Here is a 21,590-nt window from a genome sequence, read left to right on the forward strand (position 1 = left end):
TGTACGTATAATATTTTTATAGAAACAATATATTCTAAATGTGCTCCATTTTATTACATTTAAGAAATTAGTTTGAATGGTATTATTGATTAGCCTGATAGGTAACCAATAATTTTTTTAACAACATGAATAACACCAATTAAACTAAAACATATTATACTTCTAAATTACTCACTTAAATTTTAAAATTAGAATAATTATCTATACACCTAGTAAAATAAATATCTAATATATCCATTGTTCATATTATTTAATATTTTCATTATCTACCTATACTTTTCCTATTAAAAGAAAATACTACGCTCACTAACTTTCATAGTACGACGTTATTTTACATATATGTTGTTTGAAGCTTATGCTTTATATAATCTATCTTCTCAGAGAAGTACCTCTCTGGTGCTTGAAGTTCAGAAAAGTATTTTTTGAAAAATAATACCCATTTTCGTGCAAATTCAGCGGTTTCTTGAAGAGTCTCAAAGGTGAGCATGAAAGTTTCATCATCAGAATTTAGAAACGTCAGGATCGTGAGTCATATTCTAATTAGTGTCTTTAAATATGCGGCAAAATTTTCACCTAGCGGTCCAAAAAATGTAACAATTTATTATTATTATTATTTAACACAATGACTAATTTATATGAATCCATGCAACGAAAGTATTGATTATGCTACGTATTTATAGAATTTTTTAGAATTTTTATAATCTTATTTCATAAAAATAAACATCTAAATATTATAATGAAAAATTCTAGAAAATAAATAAATAAATCAAATATCGAACTAGAAAGATCTAAGGAGATAATTTCTATAAATATCTATAATATCTAAGAAGTATAATTATTTAAAAATTGTAATGAATCAACTTGTGAAAACTATAATAAATAGGTCACCATAAAACTCATTGTAACTAACTAAACTATGAGCACTACAAGAAAAATATTCATTCAGTCACATTTTTTTTAAGCTACATTTAAAAAGCGTAGTATGAATAGGCTACGTTTTTCTTCGTGTTGCCTTTTTATAAGATAAAAGGGTACACAATTGTGACATCATTTAAAAAGCGTAGCTTTAGGTATTATAGAAATCACTTATAAAGCGTAGCCATAGATTGATATCTATAGGTTCACTTTTCATATCAAAGAAGACGCTTTTAGAGTGTAGCCTATATGCAGTGGCGGAATTTGAAACAAAATTTTGGGGGCCACATAGAAAATAATTGTCGAAATGTTTTTGATATGGATCCCATTTAAAATAAGCTCGTCTAATCTCATCTCTCTGGTTTTGGTGATATTGCCAAATTTAAAACCGTTTTTCAAGGTCTCGTTCCAAAAAATTAAGGTCAAACTCATCAGATGTAACTTTTTGAACTTTTGAAGATTGTCACTTTTTTCGTGATTCATTAAAGTAGAAGAACTATCTACATGTGTTGATATTGTAAAAATTATATGTTCTCCTTCTTAAATATTAGCATTTCTCTTAAAAAATGCATTAATTCTTTAATTTTTTATTATTATTTTATATAAAAATTTGAATATATATCATGTAGAATATGTAAAGAAGTTAGAAGGACAAATATTAAAATTTATAAATATTTATTGATTTTTTTATCAATTCATACAAATACAATAATATTAATACTTATTGAATATTCTATTTTTTTATCATATAAAAATTAAATTAAATAAATAGTAAAATATAAAATAATATTAAATTAAATAAATAAAAATATCTAATTTTTTATATCTGAACTTAAAGGTAGAGTGTTGCTTATTGAATTTATTGAGTACTTTAAATTATAGTAAAGTATTTAAACCAATTGAATTATTTTTTATTTTTTAAAAAAGTACTACTAATCTTTTTATAAAAAGTTTTGGGGGGCATGACCCCCTTTGTCCGAACTAAGCTCCGCCACTGCCTATATATTAAGTTTTGGGTGGCTTTTGAAGTGTTTTATAATATATTCATGTATACTTAATAAATTTTGTTTTTCTTTTCAGAAGCCCTCCTCCTTCAGAAACCCATGCCTTGCTCCCTCTCTTTCAGAAAGCTTCACGCCACCACCACTCACCTTCGCTAGCCACCACTCACCATCGCCCTTCTCCTTCGTCTTCACCTTTGCTCACCCACACTCACCGTCGCCCTTCTCCGATCCTTCGTTTTCTCACCTTCGCTCACCACTCACCGAGACATTGAAGTTTTTCTCTCTCCCTAGCTGCTGCACTCTTCTTCAAGCTGTGTCGCCGCCGTCAAATCTGGTCCAGCCGCCATCCCCACTCCCACTGCTCCAGCGCCGTCGCAGCTCGTCTTTATCGTTGCGTTACGTCGCCTCTGTTCCACGGCCGTTGTTTGTTCCAATTCCATCGCCTGTGCTCCACTGCTCCCTCTTCCTCAACTCGGTTTGAGTTCTGGCCCTCATCTGAGTTCGAATTCTGTCTGTTATTATTTTTTTTCTTGTTTTTATTGTGTTATTGTGATTTAATTGTCGGTGTTGTTGCTGTGTAACTTATAATTGCTCCTGTTGGTGTTGTGAATCTGAATAACCGAGAGTGATGACATATTTATTCTAAATCTGAATAGTATTGATTAAGAAAAAATCAATAATTAGAGGACATGTACTAAAAATTTTATGTTAAATCTAAATAGTATTGATTCTTTCTTCCTTTGTTAGAGGCTATTTCAATAGTAAATAATGCATGCTGGGCTATTGGAGAACTTGCAGTTAAGGTATGTTAATATTCTAATCACACTCTTGTAGTTATCTAAACTGACCAAGAGTTGAATGGCACTCTTGTTAGACATTAGGCTTTGAATATCTTTAAAAAAAATCATTATTGCTCCAGCTTCTTGTTTTGGAATAGATTCCTATAACTTGGCATTGGAGTCTCAGCTCAAATATTCTAATCACACTCTTTCATAAAACTTGCATTTATGTATAGTTTCTTATTGTCTTCTTGTTTATTAGGGACTCAACAAGTCACTCATAGAGGGAATAAAGAGGGAAGAGAGGAATTGCTTGTAGTGTTACTGAACCACATTCAGATCTTGAGGTTGACAATGAGGAGGTACTTTCAGTTTGCTTTGGGTTGATAATTTGTGAGTTGGTTAATTTGTTGTAACTGTCAGGTTAGTTAGAAATCAGAAGTTAGTTTGTTTCAGATTTTGACAATTTGCTACACTATATCTATTAGACTAGCATATGTTATAACAGTTATTTTAGTTTCAGAAATTAGTGTCGATTAGTTTCAAATTCTTATCATTGTAGAACTTGATAGGAAGGAATTTGATTCAAGAGCTGTAATATTGCATGTTTCTAAATTCTAAGTGGTCGGTTCAGTCCCCTATTGCAGCTCTTTTTCATTTCTTGAAGATAAGTATTATTCATAAGTGTAGCAATGGTCGTACTAATCAGGTGAGTTGCAGAAGGATCTAAATGTGGGTGTAGATGGTGAACTAGTGAACTAGTGAAGTCAAAGTTTATCAAGTGATTGCCTTAATATTGAATATTGAATGGCAGGGTGAACAAGGTTTCACGTTCAGAAATCAGAGGAGGAATGGAGGGCCATTCTCTATCTGTCTCTATCTGTCTTCCTCATGAATTCACAGACAGTAGAGAGAGGGCAAGGAACAGAGGAATAGCCAAAGCACCAGGGAGCAAAAACAGGAGCGTTTTTCAAGTTTTTGGCTCTTCATCAACCATAGCACCAAGAGGAAGAGAATGATGGCCAAGGAGGGAGCTGACTAAAGCTTAAGAGGGAGCTGCGTTCCACTCACCCAACTGTTCTTCGAGTTTCTTTGCTAGGTGAGGACAGCGACTTCATCTTCTTTCTTTTCTCCTCTAATTCAAAATTTTGATAATTCTCTTGCTCTATTTTTTTCTAGTTTATTCAATTTCTGTTAACACAACTACCACCACAAGCAAAGAGAGGTGAGTGATTTTCTCTCCTCTGTGTTTAATTTGGTCAAATGGCCTTGTGAAATGTAACCAAAATTCTGGTTCTTGAAACGGTTAAGATTTGGCCTCAAGAGAAAAAACAAGGACAAGTCTTGTGTATTTGATCAACAAAGAGGTAAGGGTTAGAATAGTTAGATATTGATTTTAGCTGTATTTGGTGATTAAATGGCAGAAACCTTTTCATTGAGTATGCTTATTCTCAAATAAGTTAGGCTACATAATGTATTTATTGACCAATCAGCTGCTTGATTCTTGGATCTATATGTGAATGATTATTGCTTTCTTAATCAACACAGTTTATTTTGTAATGATAAATGGTAATGTTCTAATAAACAAAAATCAAGTACTAATGGGGACTATTATTCATTTGTCTAGAGTAGTTTACTGATTTCATGTTAATTATTTTATTGCATGTGGATTATATATGCTGCAGTATTTTCGTGGCTCATTGCAATTTGTCAACTATTGTAATAACCAATTAGATTGAAAGATGGTGTATCATTAGAATTCCTAAGTTTAAATAAAGGAAGGCATTCAGTTACACAATGAGAAATTACATCCTAAATGTGGTGTCCCTTTGATAATCCGTTTTTAGTCGTTTCAGGATACTTTCTTGAGCTAATTCATTCTAAATGTGGTGGTTAGAGTAGTCTTTTTAACATGGTATTTTTAAATTCAATATTCTAACTTAAAAAAACTGTTCTACTTCATTAGTACTTCTTATCACTCTTGCTGGTTTCATTAGTGAATTTAGTTTATTATGCATATTATTTTTTATTATAAGGCATATTATTAGTGCTTCTGATCACTCTTGCTTATTTAATTTTTATTAGTGCTTCTGATCACTTTTGATTCCAAATTGATGATTCTATTGTTGATTTTATCAGAGGAAACATGAATTTAAAAGAAGCTGCACAAATTTTCAGAAGAACTACAAGGTCTTTAGCTTCATCTTCTGCACAAATTTCTACTTCATCTTTAGTTAAGTTTTGTTTGCTTTCTATTTCTTTTTGGCCTTTAGTTTCATCCTATATTATTATTAGTTAGTTGGTTTCAATTTCGTTCCTTGGGTTTGAGTTTCTTCTCCAAAATCCCTGGTTGAATAATGGATAAGAGCATGTTAGCTGGTTTGGAATCACTTTTAGAAGCTGATCAGCAAAGAATGGCATCCATGATGGAATAGGTTCAAATTTGTGACAGGTACCTCCTCTTCACTCTATCTATTAACTAATTCCATGTGTTTTGATTTGAGCTGCATGTTCTTAAAATTCTAAGTTAGGGCAGCACAAATAGTTTCAACATGGAAGACATGGAAGAGATGACTTGGGAGATGAGAGTAGGAATGAGCTACTTCCACGATAAATGAAGAACATAGGGATAAATGAGCGGGTAATCAGAGAGTGACTCCTGAAGTGACAAGGGATGTTTGTTTACTAGCTAGAATGATTGCTGCTAATTTGTATTATTTCCAGATAGAAAATCTTATGTTTGAAGTAATTTATTTTTAGAAAAATAAATTTTATTTTTAGAGAAATAATTTGTATTATTCTCAAATAAAAAATTTTATGGCTGCTAATTTATTATGGCAACCTAAATCTTGTTTAAGGATAATTTTTATTATTTAAAGAATATTACATAGTATTATTATGTATTTATTTTTATTTTATAATATTTCACTAATTTAATTAAAAATATAGGATTATATATATAATTATATTATTAAATATTAGGTTTTAGAAAAAAATTATATATATATATATATATATATATATATATATATATATAAACAATAAGGGACCTAAGGCTACACTTATATATAGTAGCAATGGTATACAAAAAAAAAGTGGGACCTAAGGCTACACTTATAAACGGTAGCCAAGGTATACAATATAGCTACGCTTTACCGGTGATGCAGTAGCGCTGAAAAGCGTAGCCTATTCTAGTAAAAATGGAAGCTAAAAAGCGTAGCCTTTGGTTCTAGACAGTATCACTTGAAAAACGCACCATATTCCCAAACGCCAAAAGCATAGCCCTTGGTGCAGAAAAGCGTAGCCTTTGAGAATAGGCAACGGCCGAATAGGAATCACCCCAAAAAGCGTAACCGTAGCCCAAAAAGCATAGCCGTAGTCTAAGGTATCATTTTTTTCACTTTTGGCTACACTTTTCAAATATACCTGAATGGGTGTTTTTCTTGTAGTGAAGAAACAGTGCAATTATCGACGTCAAAAATTGAGGATCAAATTTTTCGTCTATATTTTCCAACGGCTTGTCGTCAATAATTTTCAACGGCTTGTCATCGATAAAATAGTTGGTGAAAATACTAAAATAAAAAAGAAAAAGAAAAAGAAATTATTAGAAATAAAATACTAAAATCGAGGACCATGTCTTTTATTATTTTGGCAACCTTCTAGCATGTTAATATTATCGTCACATTGTCGCGAAATAGTTGGTGAATTTTTTTTTTAAATCAACGGACCAGTTGTCTATTTTAATAATTATAATATTGATAACTTTTATCGTTGATAAATTTAGACGATGAAGATCTCTTTCTAAAACTGATAAACGGTGTAGATTTATTATATAAAATAGACAGCTAAAATAATGATTTTTATTTTAACTAAAATCGACAAAATTAACCTCAATTTTTATCGAAAAAAAATCACCCCGCATCCATCGTATCACTCAATTCTCCAAAAATTAATCTCAAGCCTTCAGAAAACCAAAATATACACTAATTAACCCCAAAATCTCAGATTGAGGTTGCTTCTTCTTCTCCAACGCTCGAGAGTAAAGGCCAGAGACAGAGTCACGGAGAAAGGGCAGAGAGTCGCCGGACAGCAGAGCTCCTCCTCCTCCAAGCTCTCTTTCTCTCTCTTGTCGTTGCAACATCTTTGCCCGTTGCCCATCGCTATGAGCCCATCACCATTGCAGCTTCTTGTAAGTTCTTCTCTGTCTCTCTCTGATTATTATATTTATTTTTTTAGTTTTTGTATCTACTGTTTTCATCATCAAAAGTCTAAATTTGCGTTTGTTAATAACAATCGCATCAATATTACTGAAACCTAGTTAGCATAATCATTTCTTCTTAATTTGGAGATTCGACTTACTTATTGAATTTTCATCTGTTTTGCTGGTCACTGTGGTTTGGTAGGATTTTTATTTTATTTGACATTTGTTTTGCTTAATTTACCAGTTTGTTGTTTATTTTGCTTTTGTTAATGTGGAATCCGCAGAAGAATAATCTGGATTTACAATAATTTCTTTGTAGAGATCAGACATACAGCAAAACTATGCCTGGATCACTAGAACATGATGGACAGTTCAACCATTGAAAATCTGTAACCATTTTTCATTTTACTCCATCATTGATTTAAGGATTGGATCTTAATAATGCTAGTCTGCTTCCAACAGCAATATATATATATATATATATATATATATGTCCTTAAATTTTTAGGTTATTCATTATTTGAAAACTTTAAGACCCCATCAATTGCTTGCGCAAATGGTATGTACTGCCTTCCTAGCAATGGCCGACACATTGAATAAGACCAATTATGGAGAATTGAAACAGATGGAGACTAAGATGCAACAACTTTACCTCACCATGGCACCTGCTTGGAAGCCATTAGAAAGTTTGTTCATTTGTTTTATTCCTGTTGAAAATAATAATCTATACAATACATAAAAGTATTCCCATTTGTAACCTTTTTTTGTTGTCTCCTAACTCTATTGAATTTACCTTTTTCAAGTTCAGGTATAGTTTTTATGAGATATAAATGTATAAACATGTTAAAAGGAAAAAAATACTGCCACTAAGATGCTACCACTAGCCTACTACAATCAATGTTTATGTATTACTTTAATTGCACACTTGGCCTGTATATGTATGTACATTGCATTCTGCATCATTAAAATGTGACTTCCAATTCTTATGTTAATTTTAAATAATATATGCATTTTGTGAAAAAAGTATTTTTACTCTTTAATGTTATATTATTTTTAAATACATTACTCATTAAAATTAAAAATGCGACTAGATTGGCACTGCAGAGCTTGTCAAGTCGCTAGCAGCAGCAGTATAATATTCAACTTAGTTCATTTGTTTATTTCTCATACATAAAAGGAGTAATTGCCTCAAAGAGCATTCATTGTCATTGCTCTGAATGTTCAAAAGCTGGGAAGTACCCTAAATCAATATTCAAGAGGATGAGATAATTTTTTCTTCCTGTGTTGTTCTTCTTGTTGGCTTTTTTATTTAGTTGTGATATTTGATTTAAATGTTACAGATTTCAAGTATCTCAACATGTAGTAACCTCAATTATTCTGTAGCATAAACTCAAGCTATTCTATTTGTATTGAGCTGACTAATTTGTTTTCTTTCGTTTTAGATTGAATCTTAACTCTATAGTTACTCTATAATTTTTCTTTTGGGTGATGCAAGACTAGGTTAAACCAAGCTATGTTGATACCATTTTGCTACAGGAAAGCTCTTATTTTTTGTGATCTATAATCTACCTCAAAATATTCCAATAAGCAAGGCACTAAGTACTCATTATGTTTTATTTCTTAGAGTTATTTCTATTAGATTTTCATAGGAACTAATCATACTTTTGAAGCACCATTTTGGCCATTTCAGCTGAAGAGATCACTATGGTGGTTAATTGTCCCAACTTCAAAGTCATTATTGGGCCATGAATAATTGCAAGAATGGCAGGGGAATGGTGGGTTTTTTTTTTTTCCAAGTTGGTGTAGGTTTCCAATGATGGGAAGAAGAGAAGGTCCTAGTGGAAGCTTGTAGCTTGCTTTGCTTCTTCTTACATTTTAATGATGGAGAAAATAAGGAGTGGTGCAAGTCAAAAGAAGAAGAAGAAGCAGTAGCAGCATCGACATAACTCCTTGGAGAAAATAAAGAGTGGTGCAAGTTAAAAAGTGACGACTTGTGCCGTTGATTTTTAGTATTATCGACGGCAAAGCCATCAATTTGGCCGTCGATTTTAACGGTGTTTCTTGTAGTGTAACAAGCACAAATTTCACTAGCCTTTGTACTCTCTCCTTAACCCATCAATAATATAACTATCAATTTTCTCAAACCATTCATGCACTACTTATTCATTAAAACTATCCTTGCTATAATATTTAAGTCCATAATACACTAAACCAAAACTATTTCATAAAACTAACTGTGATATCAGAACTACATTCAATCATCTGTTGAGTGTAAAATCTTTCTTCTTAACCTATCAATTATACATATCCACCACATTATAACCCACTCCAATAAATTTTTTCATAACCATTATCTCGACTATAAATATTTTTGTGCCCATATTGTCTAAAGACAATTATGAGAACTGACATTCTCAAATAAAAACCTTTCTACAAGCACAAAATTTGTGGAATGTTGTCCATGCTAGAGAATCAAGCAACGCTTGCTGCTGCAGAAAAGAAGAAATTGAAGGAAGAGGAAAGAAATTATATTATATTTCTCTAGCTTTCCCTCAACAAACTGTAACAAAGACAATCTTTTCAAGAATAAGAGGAATATCGTCAGGTAAGAAAGTGTAAAAAAATTTGGAGCATGAGTTCAGAGGCTACACAAAGGTACGCACAATCTTCCTACAATCTCTAAGGAAGCAATACACAAATATGAAAATGAAAGATTCTGAGAAAATAAAAAGTTACTATACAAGATTAATGAGTTTAGTAAATGAAATAAAAGCTTATAGAGAGGACTTGCTCGATAAAAAAATAGTGGAGAAAATACTCATTAGTTTGCCTTTCAAATTCGATCCTAAAGTGTCTATAATTGAGAAAACTAAGGAGTTATCAACACTACTAACATTAACAGAGTTAATAAACTCACTACAAACTCTTGAACAAAGACTAGCAAGTTGAGATGATGAAGATTCAATAAAAAATGTATTTCAGTCTAAGCTCAATATAAAATCTTAGAATCTAAATAAAAGAGGACAAAAAAGACAAAAAAATTCTAGAAGTTCACACACTTCTAGAAAAATAGAAAATAGAATTAAAGATAGAAAATAATATTCTTCATGTGGCATATGCAAGAAAACCAACCACCTAGAGAAGGATTGTTGGCATTATGGAAAATCACAGTGTCGCAATGTAAAAGGTTTGCGCATACGGAGAAAGACTGTAGGATAAAGATCAATTATCGCACAAACTTCTCTGAAGAAAAGGAGGGAGAAAAGTGCCACTTCTATGCATCATCACAAGAAGAGTGAAAGAAGAAAGATGAATATGGTATCTCGATAGTGGTTGCAGTAATCACATGACAGGTGATCAAAGCCTATTCAGTGAGATCAATAAATATGTTCGATCTGGTATCAGACTGGGCGACTAAACAATCGTGCAGGCGAATGACAAAGGTACAATCATGTACCTTTGTGCAGGCGAATCACAAAGGCACCACAAATCAAGAAAATCAATCTCCCTAAATCTTTGAGAATAAGAACAATAGTTGAGCATAAGGAAATTTTCAGAAAAGCAAGGGTTAAGAAAATTCTCATGTTTCAAATCTTAGTCAAAAATAAAATTCATTTTATAATCACCAACCAAAAGGCAAGCGTTCACAATCTTTCTCTCAACTTATCAAGTAGGAAATAGTTCCGTGACAGAAAAGTCATGTTCAGCAACAAAGAACCATAACGGAACCAAATCATCAAATTAGAAAAGTATAACTAAACTTCAAGATCAGAAAAGACTTTCGATCCGGCTAACTGATCACCCAAATAATTCACTACACTTAAACAAAGAAAATCACCAATCGAACAAACAATAATAACACTCTATTCATATGTTTCATCACATAGTCTTTCTTCTTGAGTAACTAAATAACAGTTTTTAAAATTATTGATTTGAAAGAAAAATTAAAAATTAATCAAAATTATGTTAGCTCCAAAGATCATCAACATAAGAACAAATTTGTTTTATCGAAATCCAGAAGAAAGCATCTCAATTATCAACTAAGCAAATTCACAATCCACAAATCTGAATACAGTTCTATAAAAAGAATCAGATTATAATTCACAAAAAAATATCGAATCTTTTAGATTATGGATGAAATCTTGAAATTCAGAACTATAGAGAACAACATGAAGACGAAGAAGGTTAAAGCAAATATTCACAAAAGCGAGGAAGAGTAGAATCAACTAAAAGATAAAGAGTCGAAATCGAAACCATTGCACCAACGCATTTAAAATAATCTATCAAAGGATAAGTCAAGATTGGATATAAGTAAAGGATAGGAATAGCAAGAAGTGACAGAGGACGCATGATCACAATAATCAAAAGGCAACAATGACACAAAGGACAAGGATGGCATTCCTATAGGCCTCTGATAGTGCCACAATTTGTATAAATAGACACGCTTCTATTTATACAATTGTGACCCTACCATATGACACTTGTTTCATATTACACAAGTTAAACCTAAGCTCTGATACCACTTTGTCACGACCCAAAATGAACCATAACCAGCGTTCAGCGAGATAGTCCCCTAGTACGCCTATCAAACTCAAATATAAATTAAATAAAAAAGTTACAAAGATTTTGAATAATTTACAAGTTCTAAAATAAATAATTATACATTTTTAACAAAAGTTAAAATAACTAAGAATGGTTGGATCCTGCCTATGACATATGGAGCGTACAACGTCTAAAAACACAACAAAGAACAGATACACATTGCAAGTCATAATTCTTGAATAGAGAGCTTACATATTCAAGTATTTATTCCTGAAAAATATTTTTAGAAAAACGGAATGAGTTTTGCAATTTAGTGACTATACAATACATTTATTATCCACATGAGACCATATAAACATTATTATTAAAGTAATTTTTAATTAGAAAATAGTAATTAATCATAATAAGTAAATCAATAAGGGAATTCTCATACAGAAATCAAATCAAAAGTCCACACTTCGACGGCTCCACCTCTATGGGTAGCCCTTTCCTCTTGTATGTCCTAACAGAATAACAGATCTAATGTGTAGCCTATACGTTAGGCTAGTAACACCCCTATTAGCTGGAATCTGAGTTAGATGAATTTAAATTAATATCATAACATCTGTTAACTATAATTTTCTAATACGAGCCTCTCAAACCAATTCAAAACATATAGTTTCAATTACAATAAATCTTTAATCTTTTAGATACATAAAGTATCGAATCAAATCAAATCAGATAATTTCTCGTCATAAAACTTTTCTAACCATACTTTTTCAATCATAAAAACAAATTTTAAAATTTCAAAGTAAGGGACCAACAAATACTTTAATGCTTCAAAAGTATATATTTGAGTAAAATAAAATATTCTAAAATAATATAAAACTTTATCAAATATATATATATATATATATCCTCATGTAAAATTCCTAAAATATGAGCTTCATAAAAATATTTATCCAACTATAATGAATCAATTATTTTAATCAAATCAAAATTCTTTAACAATAATTTTATAAATATAATTAAAAACTTAAAATAGCATAAACCAAAAAGTTAACGATTATAAATGTAAAGCCTACTCACAACGTGGTCCTAAGGGACCGAAGAGATCAAATCAGGAGTGCTAAATTCAAGGTGAGGAGGATCGAAGGAGAATGAAAAATGAGCACAAATTTTGGACCGGAGTAGCGACAAAATGGAACTGACGATAGTTCTGGAAATCTAAAACATGGCAAAACTAAAATCGAATTAAAACAAGGACAAGACAGATTAAATGGTGGCATAATAGGACAGGAAAGCTAGAGCAGAATTAAGGAGAAAGGCTGGACCGGGATAGTGACAAAAAGGGTTTAGCTCCAGCAGCACCACCAACTCCGGCTGCAAGGACGATGGCTTGGTTCAGGTACATCCGAATGGCGACAGGAACAGCGCAGCAACAGACAGGTCCTCCAACCTGGCGTTTCTCTCTCTCCGGGAACTCCTCTCTCTTTGAAACCCCAAATCTGCAACTACGTCGACGAGGCGAAGCTGGCTCCGACGGCGACGACTAGGGCTCCGGCAGTGACGGCGACGGAACCTCCCTCCTCTGTTCATCGCGCTTCTCTCTCTTCCACACGTTCTCTTCTCTTTGCTCGGGCTTCCCTCAGTGACGGCAACAGTCCTCCACGTGAAGCCACGACGACGACAACGACGGCAGCGTGGCCTTCACCGACGTCATCCTCCTTCTCCCCCTCTTCCTTTCTTCCCCCTCTCTGTTTTCTCTCTCTCTCTTTTTCTTTCTTTCATTCTCAGCGGTGTGCGTGCGTGTTAGGAGAGAGTTAGGGTTTAGTTTGGGAAAAAGAGGAGTAAGGGTATTTTAGGGATTATACAAATGGAGGATATGAAACAACAACATCATCAGCCGGATAAACTCGGTGAATGGTTTAAAGCTAACCAAATTGGAGTCAAGGTGGAACGAAGGGAGGAGACAAGGAAAGGGGAGAACAATGAAGCACATCTAATGGGGGAATAAGGAAGAAGAAACCAGTCCCAGATTGTTCAGTAGACCAATTTACAAGCCAGAATTTCAAAGTCAGCAACAAAGAGAATGAAACTCAACAATCTGACACTGGTGCTCAGTGTGAAGGGGAATCAAATTGCATCCTAAAGTTAACCTAATAAAGTGACACAAAAACATGCTGTAAGAGATCCTCTACAAGAAATTGAGACTAGTTCAAAGGCACAAAAGGGAGATAGTGCAGAAATATCACTCTCTAGTGGGGTTAAAAAATTGAAGTTGTTGGCGAGAAAAGGAGGAGGGGAGCTAGTTCACCTTGCTGAGTAGAAAAGGAGTGTTAAGAGAAGGGAAAGCCAAGAGGGTATGCCTCGGGGATGATGAGTTTGCTCCTGTGATGGTAGAGGGTGCCAGCGATGCAATGGCACCCATGGCGTCATGAGGATTTTAATGTGGAACTGTCGAGTTTGAAGAGACCCCTAACAATCCACAATCTCAGAAGGATTTGTCAATCCCACTCCCCCGAGGTTGTGTTCTTATGTGAAACAAAGAACCAGTCCCGGTTGGTGGAACAGAAACTCAGGGCATGCAGGTACAAAGATTGGAGGATTGTGGACCCAGTTGGATTAGCTAGAGGTAGTATATTTGCTTGGAAAGAACATATTGAAGTCCAGATAATTCTGTAGGGTGACTTCTTTCAAGCGGTGATGATAAAAGATGAGATAAGGAGGGTGGAATGGGGGCTCATAGGGGTTCATCTTAGCACTAATGAGTCCAATAGACTGTCCCAATTTCAGCAACTATTGCATATGTTAGAGCAATTTGGAGGTAATATGGTGCTATTTAGGTACTTCAATGCTATATAGTGCTAAGATGAGAAGTGGGGTGGATGCTTCATTGATGATAATTTTCTTATAGATCTTAGGATGATTGATCAACCCTTTACTTGGTTCAACGGGAGAAGGGGAGATTGGCTTATACGGGAGAGGTTGGATAGGTTCTTGGCAAGTAATCAATGGTGTAAACATTACCAAGGAGCTATGGTAAGAAAGCTCTCAGAGAATCCGATCACTCTCCTCTCTTACTTGACACTGACTCAGTCAATTGGAAAAGTAAGAGACGATTCAGATTTCAAGAAATGTGGTGTGCAAGGGATGAACTTAGAAGATTAATTGAGGAGGCATGGTTTACAGAGGTACATGGTTCCCCGATGTTTATCCTGTCCCAAAAACTTAAGGTATGTAGGCATAAGTTCTTTACCTGACAGACTTAGACTAATAATAACTCTAAAAAGGAAATAGATGATTTGGTGAGGCAATTGGAGGAAGTGAGAGGAGAAGGCACACATGGAGGTTTTGAGGTGACCATAGTTTTTGATTGCGGATGGCGGCTCATGGCGGTGAGCCAAAAATCCGCCATAAAGTTATAGCGGATGGCGTTGCGGGAAATGGCGGAAATGGCGGATTACCTAAAATACACATATATGTACAAAAAAACATGCAGAAAAATTGCAAATATAAGAAACTATAAAATCTATCTATATAAGCAACTTTCTAGTCATAAAACATCTAATTAATATAGCAAATATAGTAGCAAATTTAGCAAATAAATATAACATCAAGTTCAAATCATAACTCAAAAGTCATAAGCAAGCCATAAAATAGAAGACATAAAACATAAAAACTATAAACCATCTACATTCTATTTCTAGCTCTCATCAAATTCATCCAAATTAACACGATTATTATCGTGTCCCTCTACTCCCTCATCATCCTCTGATTCAGTATCATTGAATTGAATCTCCTCTTCTTGTTCTTCTTCATTTTCAGAATCCTCTTTATCTTCAAATTCTGGTTCTTCTTCCTCTTCCACAATTACTGCTTTTCCTTTTCCTTTTTTTGAAGCCTTAGACCCACTTGGTCCACCCTTTGCACCACCTCTTGCAGTTGCAGGTTCTTTTCTTTTTCTATTTTGTTGTCTTCTAGTATATGTCGTTGGCTCATGTCCTCCCATTGCTTCAAAAACAAGGTTCCAACTCAAAGTGTTGTCATCTTGATGAACCAAATCAGCATCATCATCCATATTATCATCATCTCGAAAAGTGGCAGTCCCAATTTCTCCCACTAACCACTCATTACATTCATCAATGTCATTAAGTGCAATAGGGTCAACTTCATCTTTAAGGTTGTACCTCTCGATGAGTTGTTGGTTATACTTTATGAAGACCAAGCTCTCCATCCTTTCATGATCAAGCCTATTTCTTTTCTTAGTATGAATATGCTCAAATATACTCCAATTGCGTTCACATCCAGAAGCACTACAAGTCAAGCTCAAGATCTTGATAGCAAGGTCTCGCATGTTTGGAGTTTCATGCCCATATGTCCGCCACCAAAATGCTATAAAATTAAAATAAATTTGTCTAAGCCTTTAATCGAACTAAATATATAAAGTTTTGTAAAATTTATAACAATCTTACCGGGTGAAATCTTTTTCCTCTGAGATTTTACAAAGGATGATCCAAAAAGTCCATAGCCGGCCTTATATAGTACTTGCTCCTCCAATATCTTCTCTTGCACAGCTACACTTGGCACCAATCTAGTGATGCACTCAAACCATCCCTTTGTAACTTCTAAATCCAATTCAATGCGAGGATTATCATAAAACAAATCCGGATTCAGAAAATGACCAGCTGCATGCAACGGACGATGAAGTTGGCAATTCCATCTGTTGTCAACGATTTTAAAAACTTCAGAATATTTGCTCACATCATTAGAAAATGTTTTCATGATGCATTCCTTTGCCTTCTCCATTGCTTCATATATATAACCCATTGGCGGCTTCTTCTCCCCATCAACAAGTCGAAGCACCCGAACAAGAGGCCCCATGATCTTAAGGGTGTACTTGACATGATTCCAAAAAGAGGGCCTAATAACAATCTTTGTTGCCTCCCTCCCTTTTGCCTCCCTTGACAACTTATTCCTTAGCCACTCATCTGAAGTGAACATTCTTCTTAGATTTCCTTTCTCCTCATAAAGCCTTTCCAAAGAGAGAAATGAAGTGGCAAATCGGGTGACTGCATGCCTCACCAATTCCTTGCCATTTGTGAATTGTCTCAACATGGATAAAGTGCTAGAATGGCTATAAGTGAAGCTAACCAAAGAAATGGCACTTTTTATGGTTTTTTGGATTAACGGTAACTTCCCAATGTCTTCAAGCATCAAATCCAAATAATGGGCAGCACACGGGGTCCAAAACAAATTCGGTCTTTTCTCCATCAGCAACTTACCGGCTAGAACATAGTTGCTCCCGTTGTCAGTTACAACTTGAACAACATTTTGCTCCCCAATTTCCTCAACAATACCATCAAGAAGCTCAAACATTTTTTCACCCGTCTTCACATAATTAGAGGCATCAATAGACTTCAAAAACATTGTCCCAGCAGGAGAGTTTACAAGAAAATTGATAATGCTCCGTTGTCTCTTGTCCGTCCAAGCATCTGACATAATAGAGCAGCCATACTTTTCCCATTGTTCCTTATGACCCTTCAATAAATCTTTGGTGTATTCTAATTCTTCATTAAGGAGTGGCACCCTTAGAGCATGATAAGTGGGAGCAAGTAAATTAGGACCAAAGCTTCCAACAGCCCACAACATTTCTTGAAAACTCTTCAACCTCACTGGATTCAATGGAATCCCAGCTTGGTAGAACCACCGGGCTATGTATCGATGAACTCTACGAACCGCTTCCTTATTACATGCTTCCTTGATATTCTGTTGCCTCAATTTCTCCTTTTTGTTTCTTGCAATGGCAGTTTCGGGTCTTTTCATAAACAAGTCCATTGGACCTCTCATAGAACTTGCCCCCCCTCTAGCTGCTGCCATTGGAGTTGGATTTGGAATTTCATCAATTCCTTGAGCATCTTCCTCTGACAATCCAAAGCCCAAACTATCTAAATCAAGCTCCCTAGCATTGACACTATGTTCCTCATTGCTTGCCGGCGTAGAACTTTGTCTTCCTCGATTTTTTTTTTTTTTGGTTGTAGAACTCCCATAATTCAGCAATAACATCCTTTGGGACCATTTTACATCCAGCAACATTCCCAGGCTTAATCATTAAGTGCTCCTTTGCCCGTGTAATTCCTCCTCTCGTAATTTTTCCACAAAAATTACATATGGTGTCATTGGTATTTCCCTCTTCTACAGCAGTAACATATTTCCACCCTGGATCAATCCTAGTGGCGGCACGGACAGCAGCTGTAGGACGAGCAGCAGTTCCAGCAACATGGCCAGCAGGGGCAGGGGTAGGGACAGGGGTAGAGGCAAGGGTTGGTCTAGAAGTTGACATGATGAACTAAGCTGAAAGGAAAAAAAATTGGAGGAAGAGAGGTTTATGAGGGAAGAGAAGGAGAAGGAGACAAGGAAGTGGGTGAACTGATTCACTGAATGAAAAAAAAAAAAGAAACGGTACTTCTACAAACCAGAAAAAAGAGGGAATTGTGGTGATGAACGGCGGTGACCACCACCGGCGACGGTCGGCGACGAACGGCAACAGGCGGCGACGACGGGCGGCGACGGACAGTGGCTAAGTTCAGCAGTGATTGGAGGCAGAGAGAAGAGAGAAAGAGAACAGAGAGAAAGAGCCGTTCTGGAGGTTCAGAGAGGAAGGCTCGTTTTTTAACTGCAGCTGCTGAAGGTGGGTTACTTTTTCATTTAGGATTTTGCAAAATTACCCAATTACCCTCGAATTTTTTTAAAAAACCCGAAAAAACCCGCCATTTTCGCCATTTTCCATGGCGGACCACCATGGCGCCACCGCCATTGCGGCACCTTTTGCCCCGCCGTGATAAGCACGTTGCGGTGACCTACATATGGCGGTGAGGTCAAATCCCGCCACGCCATTCCGCCATGGCGCCGCCATGGCCGCAATTTTAAAACACTGGAGGTGACTAAAATTGAAAAGAAGCTGGAAGATGTCTATGCTAAAGAGGAGTCTTATTGGAAGGAAAAATCCAGGTGCAAATGGTTGAAGGAAGGGGACACGAAGTTTTTTCACCAGAAATTTCATGATATAAATCGGAGAAATAAAATTTGAGGACTAGTAAGAGAGGACAGTGTTCTTACTTCCACCCCTGAGGGCATTGCAAATGTAGCTGAAAACTACTTCAGAAATATATTCACTTCAACCAATAAAGAGGATCCATCCCCTTTTTTTGAACACTTTCAGCCCATGGTTATAGCTAGCACAAATCGTAAACTGACAGAAATTATCCACTAAAGAAACTAAGAGGGCTGCTTTTAGTGTGTATGCGACTAGTGCTCCGGGTGATGATGGTTTTACGGAAAAATTCTTTCAAGAATACTTGGACATAGTTGGCAAAGATGAGCATAAAGTAGTACATAGCTTCTTTGGAGGAGGAAAGATATTTAAGAGTTTCAATCACACTCAAATTTGTTTGATCCCGAAGATCCCTGATGCCAGAGATATGACAGAGGTGAGACCAATTAGTTTATCTACGGTTGTATATAAGATTATTTTAAAGGTGTTGGTTCATAGATTGCAATATTTCATGAATATTATTATAAGTCCTACCCAAAGTGCCTTCCTAAAAGAGAGATTAATCTCTGATAATATACTAGTAGCTCATGAATGCATGCACTATCTGAAAACTAAGAAAAGAGGGGTTGATTGTGAAATGACAATGAAGTTAGATATGAGTAAAGCATATGATAAAGTTGAATGGCATTTATTTATGGTTTATGTTGCATAAGATAGGCTTTGATATTAAATGGATTTCTTGGATAACAAAATTAGTCTCTACTGTTTCTTATTATGTACTTATGGAGGGTCAACCTCATGGTTTTTTTAAGCCAACAAGAGAAATCCATCAAAGAGACCCCCTTATCACCTTATCTTTTTCTTATATGTGCGGAAGGATTATCCTTCATGCTACATGAGGCAGAACAAAACAGGCTTATACAAGGAATTCAGATAAATAAGAGAAGTCCAACAATAAACCACTTACTATTTGCAGATGACTCAATTCTCTTTGGTAAGGCATTGCCAGAACATTGCCATAATATCCTCTCATTGCTCAAGAATTATGAAAGTATAAGCAGGCAAAAAGTGAAATTACCTAAATCATCATTTGTCAGTAATAATACTCCACAAGACATCCGGGAATAACTAGCAGCAATTATGAATATTGATCATATTGAAGTACACGATAAATACCTGGCATTCCCATCGGTGGTCCATCGCTCTAAGAAAACTACCTTCAGTGACATCAAAACAAAAGTCCAAAAGAAGGTGCAATATTGGAAGAGGAACTTGCTATCCACCGGGGGGGACATGTACTGATTAAAGCTGTAGGTGAAGCGGTTCTGATTTGTACGCTATATTGGTTTAAACCCAATACTTTGTTGAATGATGTTCACAGAATACTCACTCAATTTTGGTTGGGTCAAAGGTGGTAGGAGAGAAAAATGGCTTGGATTTAAAGAGTTGAGAGCACAAAACTTGGCATTACTGGGAAAACAGTGTTGGCGCATAGTTAACAGACCTCAATCTCTCCTGGCAAAGTTGAAAGGCAAGTACTTCCGCTACTCTTCTTTGATGAATGCAGACAAAAAAAACCAATCTTCTTGGGGTTGGCAGAGTCTATTGAGAAGGAAGAACAGTAATAAAAAAGGGACTGAGGTGGAAGATAGGATCTGGGGACAGTGTACGTATTTTTACTGACCCATGGTTGCAATCTCTATATCCATTCACAATTAATTTGCCAAACAACCACAACCGAAATCTATATTGGGTAAAGGACCTGTTTTCAGAAGGGAGAAGATGGAATCAACAATTAATAGAAAGTTCATTCCCTCCAAGTATTGCTGCTAGTATTTTGAACACATCGATTCAAAGCTCAAGTGGTGACTAAAAGCGAAGCGTATGAGGTCTCTTTTGGTTATCAAATAGCATATGGGCTTCGGCATCTCCCTGTTTTTTTGTGCCCCCAAATTATGAAAAATAAAAGTCTGTGGGGGTGAAGGTACCTTCAAAAGTCCTCTTCTTTATTTGGCGAGCCATTCACAAAAGGTTACCAGTTGTGGAACTAATTCACTGAAGATTCCAATCACCCTCACCAATTTGTTCAAGATGCCAAGTTGCTGAGGAAACCATCTTGCACTGCCTCCTGTCCTGTCCCGAATCGGCACCAGCGTGGTACTGCCCCCTATGAACTTAGATGTTCGTGAGCTGGTTCAACCGAATTTTGCTGAGTGGTGGAGTAGAAGACTTGAAGCTGCTACAACAAGGAGTGACGGAAGAGGGAAGATGGAGTATATTGCTCTTTTATGCTGGGGAATATGGAAAGGGAGGAATGAATTTGTATTTGTTCAGAGAGAGAAGCCGGTCTTGGAGATTGTGGAGGCCACCAAGAAGATGCATCAAGAAATTTTGAGAGCTCCAGTTTTCTGACTATAACCTAACGTTGCTGTTTCACCTTTATCTTTATATCAAGTGTTTTATTTTATCACTGAAATGTGATACATGGGAGAACCCCTTTTTGCTTTATTTAATTCTTTAATAGACATTCGTACTTCTTACATTATTAAGTAATGCAACTCTACCTTTTGGGAAAAAAAAACATGTTGAAATTAAAACTGAAAATAAAAATTAACTACTAAATCAATTATCACGTATTTTTATATATTTATACATGTTATTTTATATTATTTTTCGAACCAAATAATCTACTCTCAAAATAACTAAATATTTTACAATAAAATACTTCAACATATTATGACAGAATACTCAGTTTTTTTTATGACTTTATGACAGTATAATCAAATTTTTTCATGAATACTAAGTATATATTTTTATATGGTGCCATATTTTTGGTGTACATACAACATAGTTCCTTAAAAATCGGCTTTTTTACCTAAATGCGCATTTAAAAAACATTAATTCCCAAAATGCGCATGGCTAGAAATCTTTCTGAAAATGCGCATTGCCATTTTTTGGCCTGTGCCCGTGAAATGGGCAATACATGTCAAGGCTAGCTCCCACGAAATGGCTATCCCATTTCCATGGTGGCGCAGCGAAATGGAAGGAAGAACTCTAGGCAGACAAGCGTGAAATGGGTGTACTGCCGAGTTGAGACTGATGACAAGTCATCATAT

The 21,590-nt window shown here is 35.3% G+C and overlaps 2 long non-coding RNA genes across 4 annotated transcripts; one reads left to right on the forward strand and one right to left on the reverse strand.

Moving 5' to 3' along the window:
• The first annotated feature begins 1,967 nt into the window (after positions 1 to 1,967).
• On the forward strand, positions 1,968 to 5,512 carry LOC130968444 (uncharacterized). Of its 3 annotated transcripts, none has more exons than XR_009081663.1 (4): positions 1,968 to 3,060; positions 3,513 to 3,797; positions 3,878 to 5,150; positions 5,226 to 5,512. It is a non-coding gene; the product is annotated as an uncharacterized LOC130968444 (long non-coding RNA). The 3 variants fall into 3 exon arrangements; XR_009081664.1 differs by having other exon boundaries at positions 1,968 to 2,722; positions 2,961 to 3,060; positions 3,878 to 5,512; XR_009081662.1 differs by having other exon boundaries at positions 3,878 to 5,512.
• Positions 5,513 to 5,828: 316 nt separating this feature from the next.
• Positions 5,829 to 20,899, reverse strand: LOC130968445 (uncharacterized). Its single transcript, XR_009081665.1, has 3 exons — positions 19,651 to 20,899; positions 19,442 to 19,552; positions 5,829 to 9,388 (listed from the first exon to the last, which is right to left on the reverse strand). It is a non-coding gene; the product is annotated as an uncharacterized LOC130968445 (long non-coding RNA).
• Between the last annotated feature and the right edge of the window lie 691 nt (positions 20,900 to 21,590).

The sequence above is a fragment of the Arachis stenosperma genome, chromosome 3 (genome assembly GCF_014773155.1).
Source record: "Arachis stenosperma cultivar V10309 chromosome 3, arast.V10309.gnm1.PFL2, whole genome shotgun sequence".
In the NCBI taxonomy this organism is placed as follows: domain Eukaryota; kingdom Viridiplantae; phylum Streptophyta; class Magnoliopsida; order Fabales; family Fabaceae; genus Arachis; species Arachis stenosperma.